Source organism: Arvicola amphibius, chromosome 5, assembly GCF_903992535.2.
Source record: "Arvicola amphibius chromosome 5, mArvAmp1.2, whole genome shotgun sequence".
NCBI lineage: Eukaryota > Metazoa > Chordata > Mammalia > Rodentia > Cricetidae > Arvicola > Arvicola amphibius.
In genome coordinates, this window is record NC_052051.1 from 62,481,860 (window position 1) to 62,499,642 (window position 17,783).

The 17,783-nt window shown below is 39.2% G+C and overlaps 1 protein-coding gene across 1 annotated transcript in view; it reads left to right on the forward strand.

Moving 5' to 3' along the window:
* Ryr3 (ryanodine receptor 3) overlaps positions 1-17,783 on the forward strand; it is a 429,760-nt gene that overhangs the window by 18,242 nt on the left and 393,735 nt on the right. The gene's annotated exons all lie outside the window — the stretch shown is intronic.

Sequence of the window (17,783 nt, forward strand, 5' to 3'; positions counted from 1 at the left end):
AAGGGCAATGTGCCTTGGAGCTGCGAAGATAAGGTACCAGCAGTATTCGGGGCAGAGTATAATTACTTAACTTGATTACAATGAGCCTAAGTAATAAACAATAGCGAAATTACCTTCAGTGTAGGCTACTTCATAAGGCAAATGTTTATAATCCATTTTAAAAGAGATCAACCAAATTTTCCCTTTGAGAGAGTATAGAAGGCAGTGCCTAGCTATGTGGCAATGTTATACACTAAAAGTTGGCAAAGGAAGTGCACTTTGATGTTTACCATCGTAGTTGCCAAATTGTTCATTTCTTTGTTGTTTCACAAGACATTGACCCCAGACTCTGGGAGGGATGAAGTGTAGATATAATATTAATTTGCCCAATTGGCTGATTTTGGAACTCACTGGCAGTGCTGAGCCACACAAAAATGGGGTACTCTTTATATATAGCTCTTTATAATTACCTCTTATTGTCTGTACGTAAGACTAGCTCCTATTCTAACCTTGCCTTGGCAGTTCATCCAGGACCTGCCGTAAGGCAGCTCAAAGATCTCTTCTATTCTAGCAGACCACAGTTTCTGCAAAAGGCAGGCATCACCTGGAATCATGTTATCTCACACCCTGTAGGTTATACCGCAGTGGTAATTGCAGTGGGCCCAGTGTGCCTAAAGTGAATTGGAAGCCTTTGTGGTGAGCTTCTTTGGAAATGAAATTTTAGTCAGGAAAACTAAGTTTGAACTCAGGGTAATGAGATTTTAATGATATTTGGGTCTAGTTCCTGGGCTGCCAGTGTGGGCCAAACAAGGTCCAGGTAGTTTTCTCAGACTCGATATAGACAGGTAAGTGACACTAATTATTCTACTCTGGGAGATCTGAGCTTGTTAAAATGTTAAATTTACTTAAAAGTTTCTGAAGTTGAACAAATCTGAATTTTTATTTGCTTTCTGGAAAAAAATCAAAGACTTAAAAAGTATTTTTCATTTTGCGAAGTTGCTCACTATCTTGATAGCCATAGGAAAATTAAAATGACTTCGTGATCTTGTCACACTCTCTCCTCACTGGTAATACTGGTTAAACTGCTGTTTGCTGACCACTAGTAGTGTTCACAGTGTCGGACATCTGCTAGAGACAAGGGGATAAATAGAGAAGAAATCCCCTCTCCTCAGAAGGCTTCTGTTTTACTGAGTTGGAGACAAACAACGTGTAAAACTAAATAAGAATTTGCACTGGTGCTCTGTTGTGTATTAAAAGTGGTGCAAGAAGGAATAGGATCGTTTCTGTTAGGACAGCTACATTCAAGACTGACATCTTGAGCATTGAGGGAAGCAGCCACCCCAAAGCTAGCAGAAATGCAGTTCAAGAGACTTGGGCAGTGCTAGAAACGGCTGGCAGAAGAGCTGGGTAAGATGGAGAAAAGCATCAGGATAGAGCTCTGAAGAGCTTGTCTGTGCCAGGGGGTGAGTAATTCCAGAAGGAGTAGCTAAGTGATCTAGAAGGATAATTCTGGTAATTGACATAGAGATGAAAGCAATTGGTAACTCACCCGGGAGCTTTTAGAATATGATAAGTGGATCAGATTTATCCTACAAAATGAGACACCGTTAAATAGGTTTTAATAGAGCAATGGTATGGTTTCATGTGTTTTGAAGAGTTCCCATCTGTTTACTGAAATAGTAGACTGGTAAGAAGACTAGAAGCCAGAGGATGTGTTTAAGAAAAAGGCGGGTTGCTAGAGCATTGGTGGTGAGCATTAGGATGCAGGATCATTGGTAAGTTTGCCCTGAAGCAGGGAGAGGTGGGTCTTCTGGAGATGGTAAGTATGAGGACAGCTGATGAACTGGGTAGCAGAAACTGCTGAATGAGAAGCCAAGGATAAATCTTAGTTTTGTTGTTTAATCCAGGCAAATAGCATTATTTCAAGAGATGAGGAAAACAGAAAATTGCAATACTTGTTTTTGACATATTTGTGCTGAAATTGCCCATTAGCTTTCTAAATGCAGAATATCTGATTTTTCCCCATCTAGAGTCTAATGGTGGATATATCGGGGATACATTAGGTCCCACATTTAGTAAGCATCACTAAATTGCAGGGAGCACACCCCTCAGTTTTGTCTTACCTTGCAACAAGAATAAATGCATGCCACAAACATGTATGTAATTTTGTGCAAACATATACCTGGAAAGTCCTTTAAAGTTCAAAGAAGGAATTCAATGACTATTATTCTGATGAAAATTATAAATAATTCATCCTTGTCTATTATTGGGACACTGTGTTTGGACCAAAAACCCTTTGAGAAGATTTCCTTTCAACCTTTACATAAAGTTGCAGGTGTGGCTTTAGTGTAATTACAGAGTCCTAAGGATAGTTCACTTAGAAGTTTGCCAACCCTTAATGCTTATTTTCTGCATTGGAAAGTTTTAAAATTAGAACAAGGTACTTCCAGAGCCTGGAGAAAACTCCTTTACTTTCTATTGACTTCAGAAACATCCAGGTCTCCTGGCATTCTCGTTTAAATTATCCTCTCACAAATGAATAGGAAAAAGATCGGGGCAACGGGTTTGCTTTTAAAGTTGAAGGTGGAACGACACAAGCTTTAGAATAGACACCACCATCTCTTCGTCTGAGTGTAATTGGTTTGGGAAGAGATGATGTGCTTGTGTTCCTCTCTGGAGAGGCTAGAACAAAGCCCTGGACCTCAGACCCGGAGATGTGGCCTGAGCCACACCAATTTATATTATCAAAGTTGATGGAAGTACATGATTATCATCCTGATGCTTGGGAGGCAGAAGACTAAAATCTCAAGGTCAGCTTCAACTACATCATGAGTCTGGGGTCGACCTAGTTACATATAACTCTGAAGAAAAAAAATGTCCCCAAAGTGTTAGAAGATTTCTCTGAGTCCCTCACATTTGGCATCTCCTCTTACCTCCACATGGTCTCCCCCACTATGATTGTCTCTCTCTTAGTCTCCTCCTCTTATAAAGACAGCAGTCATATCGACCAGATTCATTCATGTTATCCCATTTTACTCCATTGTTTTACAGTTATTTGTTTTACAATGAAGGGTGTTTTTATAAAGCACAAGCTTAGTTTCCCTTTTAAAAGCTGTATCCCCTTATAGTCCATGTTAAGGTGTTTGGTATTAGGTCATCAACATTATAAATTTTGGAGATAACAGATCACTCTATAATCATGTCTAATTTAATTCCTGAAGAAAAAAATCAATGTTGTATAAGTTTTAAACTTACTGTTTTCTTTTTATAATTATAATACCAGTTCTTATCCTCCCTTTCCTTGCTAACTTATAGAAATCAAGTTCTACAGCACCCTACCGTCTTATTTAACTGCATGATCTGACAACACATTTTGCTCTGACCTAGGCGTCTATAGTCACACAGTGTAGCCCTGACTGGCCTGGACCTCACTGTGTAGACCTTGCTTGCCTGGATCTCACAGAGATCTCTGCTGGGGTTAGAGGAGTGATCCCCGATAGTCAGTTGATTGCAGATTTTTCGATGCCATTGGATTGTGCTCTGCACCCACAGCTCATTCATTTACTCTGCACTCCCTTCATACCCTAACCCTGGCTATAATGGAGAAGTGCGGCTAAGGCTGCGTTCAGTGAATGCTAGTATTCCCTCTGGTATTCAAAAGCAAATGAGAAGGTGAAACACATGCAAGTGCAAGCAAACTGTATTTCATGTACGGTGTCTAGGAAGATAATACTTGGCTTATTGCTCAGAACAGCACTGCTATGTTTTGATGCTGTGCTTAATTGGTTCAAATTTCTTTGATGTCCTTACTTTCACACAGAGAATACCATGACTTCTTTCAGCCAGTGACTTTTAGAATAAGGGGAAGAGTAAGAACAACTGGATGTAAAGGAACCAGCGTTATTCCCATGCTGGAACTGCGTATCTCTTCTGCTCTGTTGGAAAGATCTACCCAAAGGGACTTTCCATTATTAGCCCATGCTCATTTCGATAGTGCTTTCCTTTGAGCAGTGTCGAGCTCTTAGAATCTCTTGGTGATTTCTATTTGACAGTGCTCTCTGCCCAGGACAAGCAGCTCTTAGAGTTCCCTGTAGGAAGAACATGAGAATACCAGACCTCTTTATGGATGAGATATTGCTCTAAGGCTGGATATCCCAATGTGAAGTCAACTAACCACTGTAGCAGGATAAATCTGAATGAGCTAAGTTTAGGCGTTCAGTTACTCAGCTCTACTTCAAGTGATAACTAGCCCTGCCTAGCAAGTGATTAACGAGCCCAGAACGTAAACCACTTCCATGCATGCAGAGTTCTGTTATTAACTCAAAGATTTAAATCACAGAATCACTTGATCATTTTTTGACATATGGATTATAATAAACAGTGCCAGTTATTGTACATTTTACCATATGCATACTAAAATCTCCCATTTTGAATGAATAAATGAAGACGTGGGGTTGATTTGTTCCAGGTCTACAAGTAAGAAAATAAGAGACCTCAGATAATGGCAAAAATATTTCTCTTCAATGACTAATTCAATATATATATATATATATATATATATATATATATATATATATATATAGAATGGTCTTGAACTGTACTTTAACGTATGTATTTTATATGTGAGTTAAATAGGTAAAGCTATCTATTAACATAAATATATAAAACTATCTTGGTTAACATCTAAATTAGTGACTTCATTGTAGGAAATACTGAGATTTGTCTTCACGTTTTCATACATGTACACAATATGCTCCAGCCATCCTCACTTCCACTATTTGACACTCCTTTCTCCCTCTTGTACCCTTCCTGCTTCTCAGTACTCTCCCTGCTGTCTTCATGGCTGGTTTAAAATCCAGATCTCATGTGAGAAAGAAGCACGTTGTTTGTCTTCTTGAGTCTTCCTCATTGGTCTTATCATGGTCACCAGTCCTACTCCATGTTTTATAAATGATATACAGCAGCATTTTTATGACTCAATTATATACCAGTATTTGTATATCTTGCATTTTCTGCATCTGTTCTTAGGCTGATTCTACAACTTGGCCTTTGTGAACATCATCATAGTGAACAACAATTTTCAAGTATTTCTGTCATACACTGACTTATATGTGACTGAGGAAAGTTAAAAATAATTCATCCTTATATGTTATTGGGACACTGGGTTTGGACCCAAGGCCCCTTGAGAGATAACCTTGAGAAGATTTCCTTTCAACCTTTACATAAAGGTTCAGGTATGGCTTTAGAGTAAAGTCCTGAAATATATGTGTGTGTTTGTGTGTGTGTGTGTGTCTGTGTGTCTGTGTGTACTTATGATTCAAATATATTATCAGGATTAGGATACTCAGCCTAACCCCTAACCCTGCTGGCTCTAGCCTTAGGTATCTTTACTCAAATGAAGCCTGGATCTTGATTGCACTGCAGAAAAGGACTTCGGGATGAGACAGTATGAAGTAGAATTGGGATCTATTTAGAAGGGACTAGAACATACTTCAGACTTAAGTATGGTGGTGAGAGATGTGCACCTTGGTGTCAATATGGATTTTGGTTTTTGAAGTTGCATTTCTCAGAGGATACAATTTACAACCAAGTTCAGAGATAAAGCAGAGTTTAAATTTGTTTGAAATTATGTTCTGGTTTTTACGTATTTATCTTTTTATTTCTTTTTTATTTTAGTACTTAAAAAAGAATACCAATCCAAATTCCCACCCCTTCCTCTCCTCCCACTCCCCTCCCACTCCCTCCACACACCCTCCCACTCCACCCCCCAGAGGGCAATGCACCCCACCCTATGGAAAGTCCAAGGCCCTCCCTACTAATCTAGGTTGAGCAAGGTATACATCCAAAGAGAATAGGATCCCAAGAAGCCAGTACACACAGTAGAGATAAATCCTAGTGTCACTATTGGTGGCCCCTCAGTCTGCCCCAACTGTCAACCACATTCAGAGGGACTAGTTTGTTCCCATGCTTGTTCACTCTTAGTCCAGCTGGAGTTAGTGAGCTCCCATTAGCTCAGGCAAACTGTTTCAGTGGGTGAACTCCTCATGGTCTTGACTTTCTTGCTCATACTCTCACTCCTCCCACTCTTCAACTTGATCTTGGGAGCTCAGTCCAGTGCTCCGATGTGGGTCTTTGCCTCTGTTTCCATCTGTTGATGTATGGTGATATTTAAGATGTGAGAGCAAGGAAAAAGATATCTTGATTGAGGGAACCATTATGGGGTTAGCAAGAAACCTGGGTCTAGAAAAATGTCCAGGAATCCACAGGATAACCCCAGCTAAGACCCTAAGCAATAGAGGAGAGGGTATCTGAACTAGCCTTGCCCTGTAATCAGACTGATAATTCTCTTAAATATTATGTATTTATCTTAAAGAAATTTTTTTAGCAAATGATTGCAACAAAATTATGATGTGAATGATTTGAGTTTGTATATGAGAAAGACTTGTTCATAGACTTAAATTGAAAAGTTATATACATGAAATTAAGCATGATTTATTGGCAGTTTACACATTTTTTGAGATATCGCTCAGGAAAGTAAGTATTATCTCTGAAGGCAAGTTTTGTACTGAATCCCCCCCCCCCAAGTACTGTCAAAATTCTTAAACTGATGGGGCGTGATTGATCAGCAGTTAAAATTAACCAGTCTAGCTTTAATAAAGAATATTCAACTTTAATAAAGGGGAAGAGGGGGAACTTACAAAACCAGGGTTCCAGCGATTCAGGAGCGCAGGAAACAAAGAGGAGGAAACAAACACACATGGGTGTTTTATAGGCTATTTGGGGCCCTGGCGGGGACACACTTGATACAGCATGCAATTGGCTGAAGTCCCCCATCATTAAACCCTCAGCCCACTAGAAATTAAATCAGATTCCAGGGTAAGGAACTGTTTTACTTCCTGTGTTGTTTTTGTTGTTGTTGACGTTTGTTTATTTTATTTTTTAAAATTTCTCTTTCTATAATATCTCAGTCGTATTTGTAGTTGAGGCTTTGTGTTGATTTCCATAGAGGTGGCACTGGTTACATTCTTACTAAAGTACACACACACACACACACACACACACACACATGGAGGAAGAGGGAAAGAGAGAGAAGAAAGGAAGAAAAAGAGGGAGAGGGAGGGGAAAATGAGCCCACCCTTAACAGCAATTTTGATCATAGCCCTCCTGCCAAGAGAGAGATGGAATCTCAGTGTTGTTTTGATTTGCACTTCCCTTATGGCTAAATGTGTCAAGTATTTTTTTTCATGTATTTATTGACCATTTGTACTTCATGTTTTGAAAATTATCTAGTTTGCTTGCCCATTTATTGAATTGGTTATCTATTCCTTTAGATGTTTAAATTGCTTAAGTTCTTCATAAACACTGAATTTCTATCCCCATCAGATGAAGACCTGGCATTCTCAGACGACTCTTTCATGTTCTGTAGACTGCCTTGATATAGTAGTTGTTTGTCCTGCTGTCCAGAATCTTATTCCAGGTACCCACACAGTTCTTGCTGGTATATTATGCTATTAGAATCCATTTCAGAAAATCCCTTTCTTGTTATCTCAATTCTGAAGTAGTTTTCCTGTTTTTTTCTTCAATAGCTTCAAATTTTCATATCTTAAGATTTGAGACTTTTGATCCATTTAGGACTGATTTTACATGATGAGAGGGGATTGAGGAATCTGGTATCTGTTATACACATATTTAATGTTGCCTGCACCACTCATTCTAGAGGTTTTCTTTTCTCCTCTACATATAGATTTTATTACCTCAAGCAAGAATCAGATGGCTATAGCTGTCTGGATTGGTTTCTGGGTCCTCTGTTCTATTCTACTATTCTGTGTCTCTGTTTCTGTGCTAACACCATGCTGTTTTTGTTTTTATTGTTCTGTAATATGATTTGAAATCAAATATTGTGATGATGTGGGAGTCCCCTCTGTGTGTTGCTTTTCTTGGTAAATGAATAAACTTCTTTGGGCCATTGATAGGGCAGAACTTAGGTAGGCAGGGAAGACAGAACTGAATGCTGGGAGAAGGAGTCAGGGAGAGACACCATGGATCCCCCGGAGTCAGAGGCTGGAAATTTTACCCAGTAAGCCACTGCCATGTGGAGATACACAGATTAATAGAAATAGGTTAAATTAAGATGTAAGAATTAGGGACTTTGTCTCTATCTCCATCTGTCACCGGATGAAGACTCTATGGTGATATTTGAGATAATCATCAGTGTGATAGTTGGGCAAGGCCAGTTCAGGCACTCTCTACTCTGCTGCCCAAGGACCTAGCTGGGGACATCCCCGTGGATACCTGGGATCCCCTCTAGAGCCAAGTCTCTTGCCAACCCTAAAATGGCTCCCTTAATGTAGATATCTTCTTCCCTGCTCCTATATCTGTCCTTCCTCCATCTCTATCCTCCCACTCCCCCAAGCACTCTCCAGTCTTTCCCTTTTCCCTTCTCTCTCCCCCTCTCCTCTTCCCCAACCCCCACCCCCATGCTTTTAACTTTTGCCCTGCAATCTTGTTTGCTTTCAATTTCCAAGAGGATCTATATGTTTTTCTTTGGGTTGACCTTGTTATTTGGCTTCTCTAGGCTTGTCAACTATAGGCTTAATGTCCTTTGTTTATGGCTTGAGTCCACTAATGAGTGAGTACATTCCATATTCATCTTTTTGGGTCTGGGTTTTCTCACTCAGGAGGACTGGATGTGGGCGGGGGGGGGGGGGGTTGGACTTCCCACAGGGCAGGGTTCCCTGCCCTCTCTTAAGGAGGGAGGGGGAAGGAGGAGGGTGAGTGGGGGAGCGGGAGAAGAATGGGAGGAGGGGAGGAAGTATAAATTTTTTGAATAGAAAAATAAATATTAAAAAAAGATGTAAGAATTAGCCAATAAAAAGTTAGAGTTAATAAATTTGGGGGCTAAGCTAACTGGGAGGACAAGACGAATAAGCCGACCCTGCTCCTACATTGTGATACACTTGGCACTGTTTTTCTTTCAATTTCTTTGAAGAAAGAAATTGAATAAGATACCAGAAAATGGAAAGATCTCCCATGCTCTTGGATAGAAAGAATCAACATAGTAAAAGTGTCAATCCTACCAAAAGCAATCTATAGATTCAATGCAATCCCCATCAAAATCCCAACACAATTGTTCACAGACCTTGAAAAAACAATAATCAACTTCATACGGAAAAACAAAAAACCCAGGATAGCCAAAACAATCCTATATAATAATGGAACTTCTGGAGGTATTACCATCCTTTACATCAAACTCTATTACAGACCTACAGTAATAATGGAATTTTGATGAAGTCTGTAGTTTGTTTTGGCAATGTGGCCATTTTCACAATATTCTGTCCACCTATGAATCTGAGAGGCCTATCCATCTTGTAGTGCCTTCAATTTCTATCTCCAATGTTTTATGTTTTTCATTGCTGAGGTATTAAATCACTCTGATTCAGTTTACTCCTAGATGATTTGATTTTGGGGGGCTATTGAGAATGAAATTTCTGATTTCTATTCATGTTTCTTGCCATTGTAAGAAAAGGTAGTGATTGTTGTATGCTGAATATATATACTGATAATTTTCATAAAGCTTTGATCAGCAAAGACAATCTGAATTTCTTTTTTTATTTACATCTCTTGTATTTGTTTTTCTTGTCTTATTGCTCTGACTTATACTTTAACCACTATGTTGAATAAGACTTTAAAGAGTGGAAACCCTTACTGCATTCATAAATTTAGGAGAAATGTTCTTAGTTTTTGTCTATCTAGTATAATATGCACTGTTACTTTGTTGTATATTGCCTTTATTTTGTTGAAATATGAGACATCAGATATTAATTTTTAATGGCTTTTATCATGAAGAAATATTTATTTTGATGGACACATGCTTTTTGCATCTATTGAGATGATCCTATGATTTCTATGATTCTGCTTATGTGGTGTTTAACTGTTATTGATTTGTGCTGTTGAACCAATTTGATAGTTATGATCTTTGTAATATGTTGTTTAATTTTATTTACAAGTACTTTATTGATGAATAAAATCATCCAAATAAATTATTCTATATTTTTAGGGTTTTGTTGTATTCAAGTAACATTGGCATTATAGAATTAATCATGACTATTTTATGGGATAGTTTGAGGCATGTTGTTATTTGTCTTAATACTTCTTTAAAGATTTCCCAGTGAATCTATCATATCTTGGGCTTTTTGTTTTGGGACACTATTATTGCTTCAATGCTCTTTTGATTAATCTAAAATAATTTCACAATCTTTCTTATCTTTTCAAAAGTAAATTCTCTGTTTCAATAAATCTTTTTAGTATTTTTTAGTCTCCATCTCCTTACTATTCTGAATTTCATCATTCTTTTTCACCTAATTTTTGTATTTAGCTTGTTCTTCTTTTACTAAGGGGCATCGTTAGGTTATTGACTCAAGACCTCATTGATATTTTTAATGTACATATTTAAATATGTAAGTTCTTTCTTAGAACTAAATTGTTGTATCCCAAAGGTAAACTAAACCCTATTTTCATTTGATAATAGGAATTTTTAAACTTTCTACTTATTTTTTCTCAGTTATCTACTGATCATTCAGAAATGTGTTGTTTTTTTCTCAGGCATTTATATAGAACCAGCGGTTTCTTTGAGGCCGATATTTATTCCATTATGATTGATCGAATGTGTTACTATTATTTTCCTCTGTATATCTTTTAAAGCAGCATAATTATTTGGGGGAAAATTTCATCCTAATCTGGGTTCAGGATCCTGCTGCTTCTTTAGCAATCTATAGGTAGTGAAGTCTGCCTGCCATTGATAGGTGCCCTGTTAACAGGTTGCCTTCTTCTGCGGCAGTGAAAACCTGCCAGGCCACTAACCTCTGGAGAATGTGGAGGTTTGTTTTGAAATGAAATCCTAAAAGATTGTTTTGAAATGAAATCTGAGCTTCATGACTGCTTTCTGGTCTTCTCTTTGCTAGATCTAAGTAATGTTTAATTAGAGAAAGCACAAAATAGCACAGATTGAACATATCTTCTCCAGAAAATGTTTGCAGGTATTTTGGACTTTTGTAGATTTTGGAAGACAGATGGATGCATATATGTTCATAGATATGAATACATATGTACATATATGCAGATATCATCTTAGGAATGGGAACAAAATTTATTTATTTATTTTTTTTGTTTTTGTTTTTTCGAGACAGGGTTTCCCTGTAGTTTCTAGAGCCTGTCCTGGACCTAGCTCTTGTAGACCAGGCTGGCCTCGAACTCAGAGATCCGCCTGCCTCTGCCTCCCGAGTGCTGGGATTAAAGGCGTGCACCACCACCGCCCAGCCGGGAACAAAATTTAAACACAAAATTTATGTTTATATATGTTTAATACTTGTAACCTGAAGGTAATTTAAAATATTATTTTAATATCTTTATCCATGAAGCAGCCTATGTACTTTGAATCATCAGAAAACAAAGGCATCGCTGTCTTTATCACGATTGCATGTGATCTTTTAGATTGTTATGTAAAAGATATATATCAGCTTAAAGGAGCTGTGAAAGTTTTTGCCCTTTGGGTTTACTGAATCAACTGTGTGTTTTACATCTGTGTTGCAACTGCAGCCTACATCAATGATAGTTTATTAGGCATGAGGTTTTCAACATGTAGTATTGAAAACAATGTTCAAATTGTTTTGGATTCAGGAACATTTCATATTTTGGATTTTTGAGTTAGAGATGCTCAGCCCATTCCTTTCACTGAGGCAAGGTGGTCTCCCAGTGGAAAAATATTCTTCTTGCACAAGAGTAGAACTCTGAAGGCTTTAGGAGTCCAGTCTCTGATTCATGTTTCTCCATGAGCTATAAAACATGCTGGCAGGGGCAGCTACTGTAACTTTCTTGAGAAATGGATATTACTGAAGAAGGGAACAAATGCTTATCCTTGCATGAGAGCTGTTATGGTGGCTGTGCACTGATGAAATAGTAAAGTTGGGTGTGAATTAGACGTGTGAGTAATGGTTTCAAGTGGCAACAATGTAACAAAGGACCTTTGGAGGCTGGAGCAAAGGTGAGGTTTATATAGAAGGAAATTCTATGTTGTCAAATTCTATGTTGTCAATGTAGTGTGGTTGCTGAAAAAAAAATCAAAGGAAACAGAGGCAGTGGGAAGCAGATTTTGGTCCTTGGTAGGTAGAAAGAGCCACAAATGAGGACACTTTCTTCATGTAGTTTCTAGACAAACCCATTTCTCATGGCTATCTGGAGCATGGGGAGAGGCTGTAGAGACAAATTAGCCTCCCCTTCTACAGGTTCAGAAGAGGAACTGATGCTACCAGTGGCCCAACAAGAACCTCCTGTGGAGATATTTGAGTACCCCGAGCGTCTGCTGTGGAAAGGAATTTGTCGTCTGTTACTGTACTGCATGTTACCCCAATGCTGGGTAACTTTAATAGCAAACTGATATGATTATACAATGGTTTTTGTGGGTCAGAAACCTGGGTTTGTTTTAAGTGACCATATTGGTCACTTTTCATTGCTGTGACAAAATTACCTGAGAGAAATATAGGAATCAAAAAAAAATTGTAGATTTCATTCCACTGTCGCTGACGTCCAAGTGTCTGGTTAAGGTGGCACTTCTGATGGAAGGACATGATATTGGAAGTCTGGAAATCTGCTTGTTTCTTGGCAGCCAGTAAGCAGGGTGCACACAGAGTTAAAATACACTCTTTAAGGAGTGCTCCAACTGACCCAGTCCCAATAACTAGACCCTTCATTGTAGTGGTCCACTCAACCATGGATAATGAGGTTACATGCTCCCATCACCTGTTAATGTCACCACCAGCTGGGGACTGAAATTGGCATATAAACTTTTGAAGACATTTTATATAGCAACCTTAATTAGGAATCCTCCAGCTCAAATCCTCTCATAATGTTGTTCTCATATCAGTAAAGGGTTTGGGGACTTGGGGAGGGACACATCCAGGATCACTCACCTGGTTGTTGCCTGGCCTCTGGTGCTTACTGGCTGTTAGCCAGAGGTATCTGTCTCTGACTATGAAGGTTCCTCCACAAGGCATCCGGCATCAAATTGAGCTAATGGGATAGCAAGAGAGGCATACAACATCCAAAGAACACTCTTTCTTTGACCTGCACTTGGAGGTCATATTAGCTCATTTTTGCTGCATTCTTTTCATTGGAGCAAGACACTAGAGCCAGCCCCACCCAAGGAGCAGGGAGTGATCAAGGGTATGAGCCCCAGATTGGGGGGGGGGGGGCACAGGAAAATTGCAACTGTCTACATAGCACAGTGGGACTGGAGGCCCATATGGAATATATTATAGAAATACACCTGTTTTCTCAGTCATGTGTTTTAGAATGTAGCGCAGTCTTGTATTTTATTCAGTTATACTGAATAAAGAGTTAAACCAGTGCCATCACAAAAGCACAAAAGCTGGAGGATTTCTGAAAGTTTCCTAAAGTATAATCAGGTGTGTGTGTGTGTGTGTGTGTGAGAGAGAGAGAGAGAGAGAGAGAGAGAGAGAGAGAGAGAGAGAGAGAGAGAGAGAGAGAGAAGAGTGCTGTCATTAAGAGGTTAGGATTTTTGACAAGGTGTGTGAGCTAGGTCATTCATTTGGAGATGGATTTCATGTTAGCCCAGAAGGAAGGGATTCAGACAGAACCAAGCATGAAACACAGAATCTGAGGAGAGGTAGGGGTAGATGGACAAAAGGCAGACGAGGAAATGGTCCAGATGAGACAGGAACATACTCAGAAGAAAACTCGTTTTTAAATCTGTGCTTCTGGCAGCCCCACCTTTCTATCAGAGTTCCCTCTTTCCTCTTTGTCTTGCTTTTCCTGGCAGTTTCCCAGGCCGAAACCTGAAGGCCTTGAGAGGAGGAGAAGGAGCCAGTTTCTGTGAGCTGGTTCTTCAGTGCCTCAGCTAAAGCATTCCTCACACAGAAAGACGCCAGGAGCTTTAGTCACCCCTACTGCTTTCAGAGAGCCTGTGACATCTTATAGACAAAGAAAACATCCTGACAAATGATTCATTTTTAAACCTGCACTGTATTTGAGAAAGCAAAGTGTGACTAAGCTTTGTGGCACATAATCAATTCCTAATATGAGGATGGAAGGAAGGAAGAGAGCCTAGACACAACCAATCCCCAAGCCATGCATACTCCAGCTTCATGTGCAGCAAAGACATTCCTGCCCCTTACTCTATTCTGGCTGCCCTGAGGCGAACATTTCTGAGTTGCAGTTCGCATATCCCAGAGGGCTGAGGAGTAACTATTTGAGGCAGAGCAGCATTGGCTGTTTCTGGGCAGAGCTCTAACACCTTCCATTTCTTAGGCATAATTTCCATGATTTGGGGTTTAGGGGTTTTTGTGGGGAAGAGCCACAGGGGAGGGTGGAAATACAATGTCAGCTTAGGGAATATACATGTAGCTTAAATTTAGGCATCAGACCCCAATGATCCTTAGTTTCACACAAGCTCTGAGTGAGTCATAGATTCGTGAGTTACATGACAAGTGAATGGATTTGAGTTATCTTTAGGTTCTGGGTATATGCTGTTAAAGAAAAGCTTTCCAGGATGTGTTTGACCCACAGAAAACCATGTGCTGTTGTTTCTCCAGCTGCAATCAATTTTCAGCTCCAAGTAAAGAAGATGTGATAAATTTTTTTTTGCCTTAAAACTTCTAGTTCCTACTTCTGTCCTCTCCATAGTTGGTGGCTATCTCTATGTCCCTGTGACCCTTACTAGAGACACCTCACAGTGCCTCAAACAACCCAGAATTTCCAACAGCAAATGCATTTCACCTAATTTGGCTTCTCATTTTATTACCACTATTGCAAATTCAGAACTGGACTAGTTTTAGCAAAAAGCTGGTGCACAACACCCACCCCCCCACACACAAATGGTGGCTTGCTTCCCCTTCCCCCAGCAGTGACTGTCACTCCCTTTATTGGAGCTGGCACCCCATCCTACTCTTCCCACTCCGTGCTCCTCATTTTCTATGTGTCATTCGGGATAGTAACAGTTCTCATTCGCCTGGCGGAGGCTGAGAAACATACCATGGGGATGAGAGTGTCTACTGGCAGAAAAGAGAGACATAAATATTAACAGTGGGAAACATGGACTCCACAATCAAGTAAGTGAGGCAAAAAAAAGCAGGTTAACTCTAGAACTGTTGATTCCTCTGCGACATCTATAGCAACCTTCCAGAATCTAGCAGGGTTGAAGAGAGCCTGGAAAGTCTACCGATCAGAAGGCAAATCAGGAGGGCATAGGGGTCTCGAGTGAGCTTGGAGACTCAGAAAAAAAGTAATAAAAATTTGAATTAATGTTTTTTATAATAACATCGTGCTTTGCAGTTAGTTTGTAGAATGCATGCCTGTGTGTTAGGATTAGTGCCAGTTTGTAGGTAAGGTTCACTGAAACTAGGTGCTCATGCAAAGTCAAGAAGCCAGTCAACAGGGAGGATTCAAACCAGAGCCTTTGCAAGTTCATTCTGGCGTGCTTCTATTGAAGCACAGTCACTAACTTCATCACGCTATCCATGGCACTGGGTGTCTAGTTGAAGGGCCAGCAAGGGCCACTGTGCTGTGGAAACCAAATGGAATGTTGGAGCAAGACTTTGCAGGCCAGCTCTGGCTATTTGCACCTCTTAGGATTGGGGTCAAAGAATAGGAAAACCCCAGTTCATGTTGTGGAAAATGTATGTAGTTACAGAGTACGCCCGGACACTGAGGGGATGCTTCCCATTTATAGTTTCAGTCTGGCAGTCCCTTAGAAGCTGACAGTTGACTGTGGGATGGAAATGGTTTGCTTCTCCTTTAATTTCCAACTTCCAATGTAAGACAGACATTGCCTTGAGTAATCACTTAAGGATAATTTATGCTTTGTGCTCTAAAACAGTGTTTAAGCTGTCAGAAAAGCCATCCGCAACCCCATGAAAATCAGCACTGTATGCTTTTCTAAATCGTGCTACCAATTTTACAAACATCTATAACATGTCAATGGAAATTAGGCTGTGTGTCCTGCTGTTACAAAGAGACATAGGCCATTAAATGTTGATAATTCCTAAAGAGCTTTTTCAATATAGATGAAAACTTAAAAAAGGATACCAGTGTCTACTGAGTACTTATTATATGCAAATGCTTTTGGGGAGGTTCTCTTTGTTAATTCAATCCTCAAATAATCTTTGAAAAAGCGAATAGTATTCCAACATTTAAAAAAAAAATGATGAAAAGTTAATTTGTCCCAGGTCTTATTGCTGAAGCCAGAAATAAGATTTCAGCCTTGCCTGACTGATTCTAGGACCCAGTGCTCTTCACTAATCAGCTGTAGTGGATTTTATATAAAAATTGAGTCACAAAATTAATCAATGAACAAGACAGCCTTTAAAAACCATCATAAGACTTTAATCATTATTACATAAAAACCTACAGCAGTGCATTAGTGTCAGAGGAGGTTTGGGCTCTATGAATGTCAAGCCCAGCTGAGAAATTCTTCATCACAGCAGCATCAATGACATCCTAGCTCCACCTCTTCTCTGAAAACTCCAGAGATGCGCATTGCCACAAAACTCGTTTTTTTTTTTTAAAGAAAAAGTCTTATCTTGTAATTTTAAACTAACAAAGACCACTAGTAATCATCAATTTGACAATTGGAATTTAAGAAAATTTAGAATGTCAAGCACCGTATTAAAGCAAAATTTATTTTAAAAGAACAAAACTGTAAGTTATAATTTATATTCAGATGTCTTTTATGTTTTCTGTGTCCATTTATATTACATTGTGACCAAGATGTGGCTCACTTCACAGGCTCTTAACCTTAGTATTATGGGAGCTTATAATGGCATGGACCACATAATAACCTTTTCATCAGGCAGATACCAGTTGCTCCAATTTCACATTAAGTCTATACAATTCATCACACATCCTGCTACATAGTTATGCACATTTTTGGCAGTGCTAGGGATCAAATATCTATTCTGCTTTGGTTTTGTTTCTGCAGTACTTGAGAGTTGAACTCGGGGCTTCATGTATGCTAGATATGTTAGATAAGACCTCTTCCACTGGTGCACATCCCAACCCTTGTTTCTACTTCTTGATGATCAAGAAATCAATAAAAGGACTTCATCACTGGAACAGGTGGCTCTTTCTTCCATCTGTAATAATTGTTTGGGAGACAGATTGCCCTAGAGTAGAGAGGTAGTCATACATCAAAAAAATGACAGAGACAAAGCCTGAGGAATGTGTCCTAGATGACATTACTGCTGATTACATAAGATTATAGTAGAACTAAATATTCCTGTTTCTGGGAGATCACATCCATCATCACACTGGAGTGCAATACTTGGGCCACCATCTAAACCATTCAAGTTCCAGTCACATGAAACCTACACAGACAGTTAGGCCCAGTTCATATTAAATTGTACAGGTTTATGTATTTACTTTTCTCAAAAATAGTTTTTATTCAGATATATTTTTTCTCTGCTCCCCTCCCATTTTCCCCCTCCCCTTCTAAACTCTCCCATGATCCTCAGGCTCCAAATTTACTCAGGAAATCTTGCCTTTTTTATTTCCCATATAGATTAGATCCATGTATTTCTCTCTTAGGGTCCTCTTTGTTGTCTAGGTTCTCTACAATTGGGAATTGTAGGCTGGTTTTTCTTTTCTTGATGTCTAAAATCCACTTATGTGTGAGTACATATATTTGTCTTACTGGGTCTGAGTTACCTCACTCAATATGATGTTTTCTAGATCTATCTATTTGCCTGCAAATTTCAAAGCCATTTTTTTCTGCTGTGTAGGTCTTTGTTGTATAA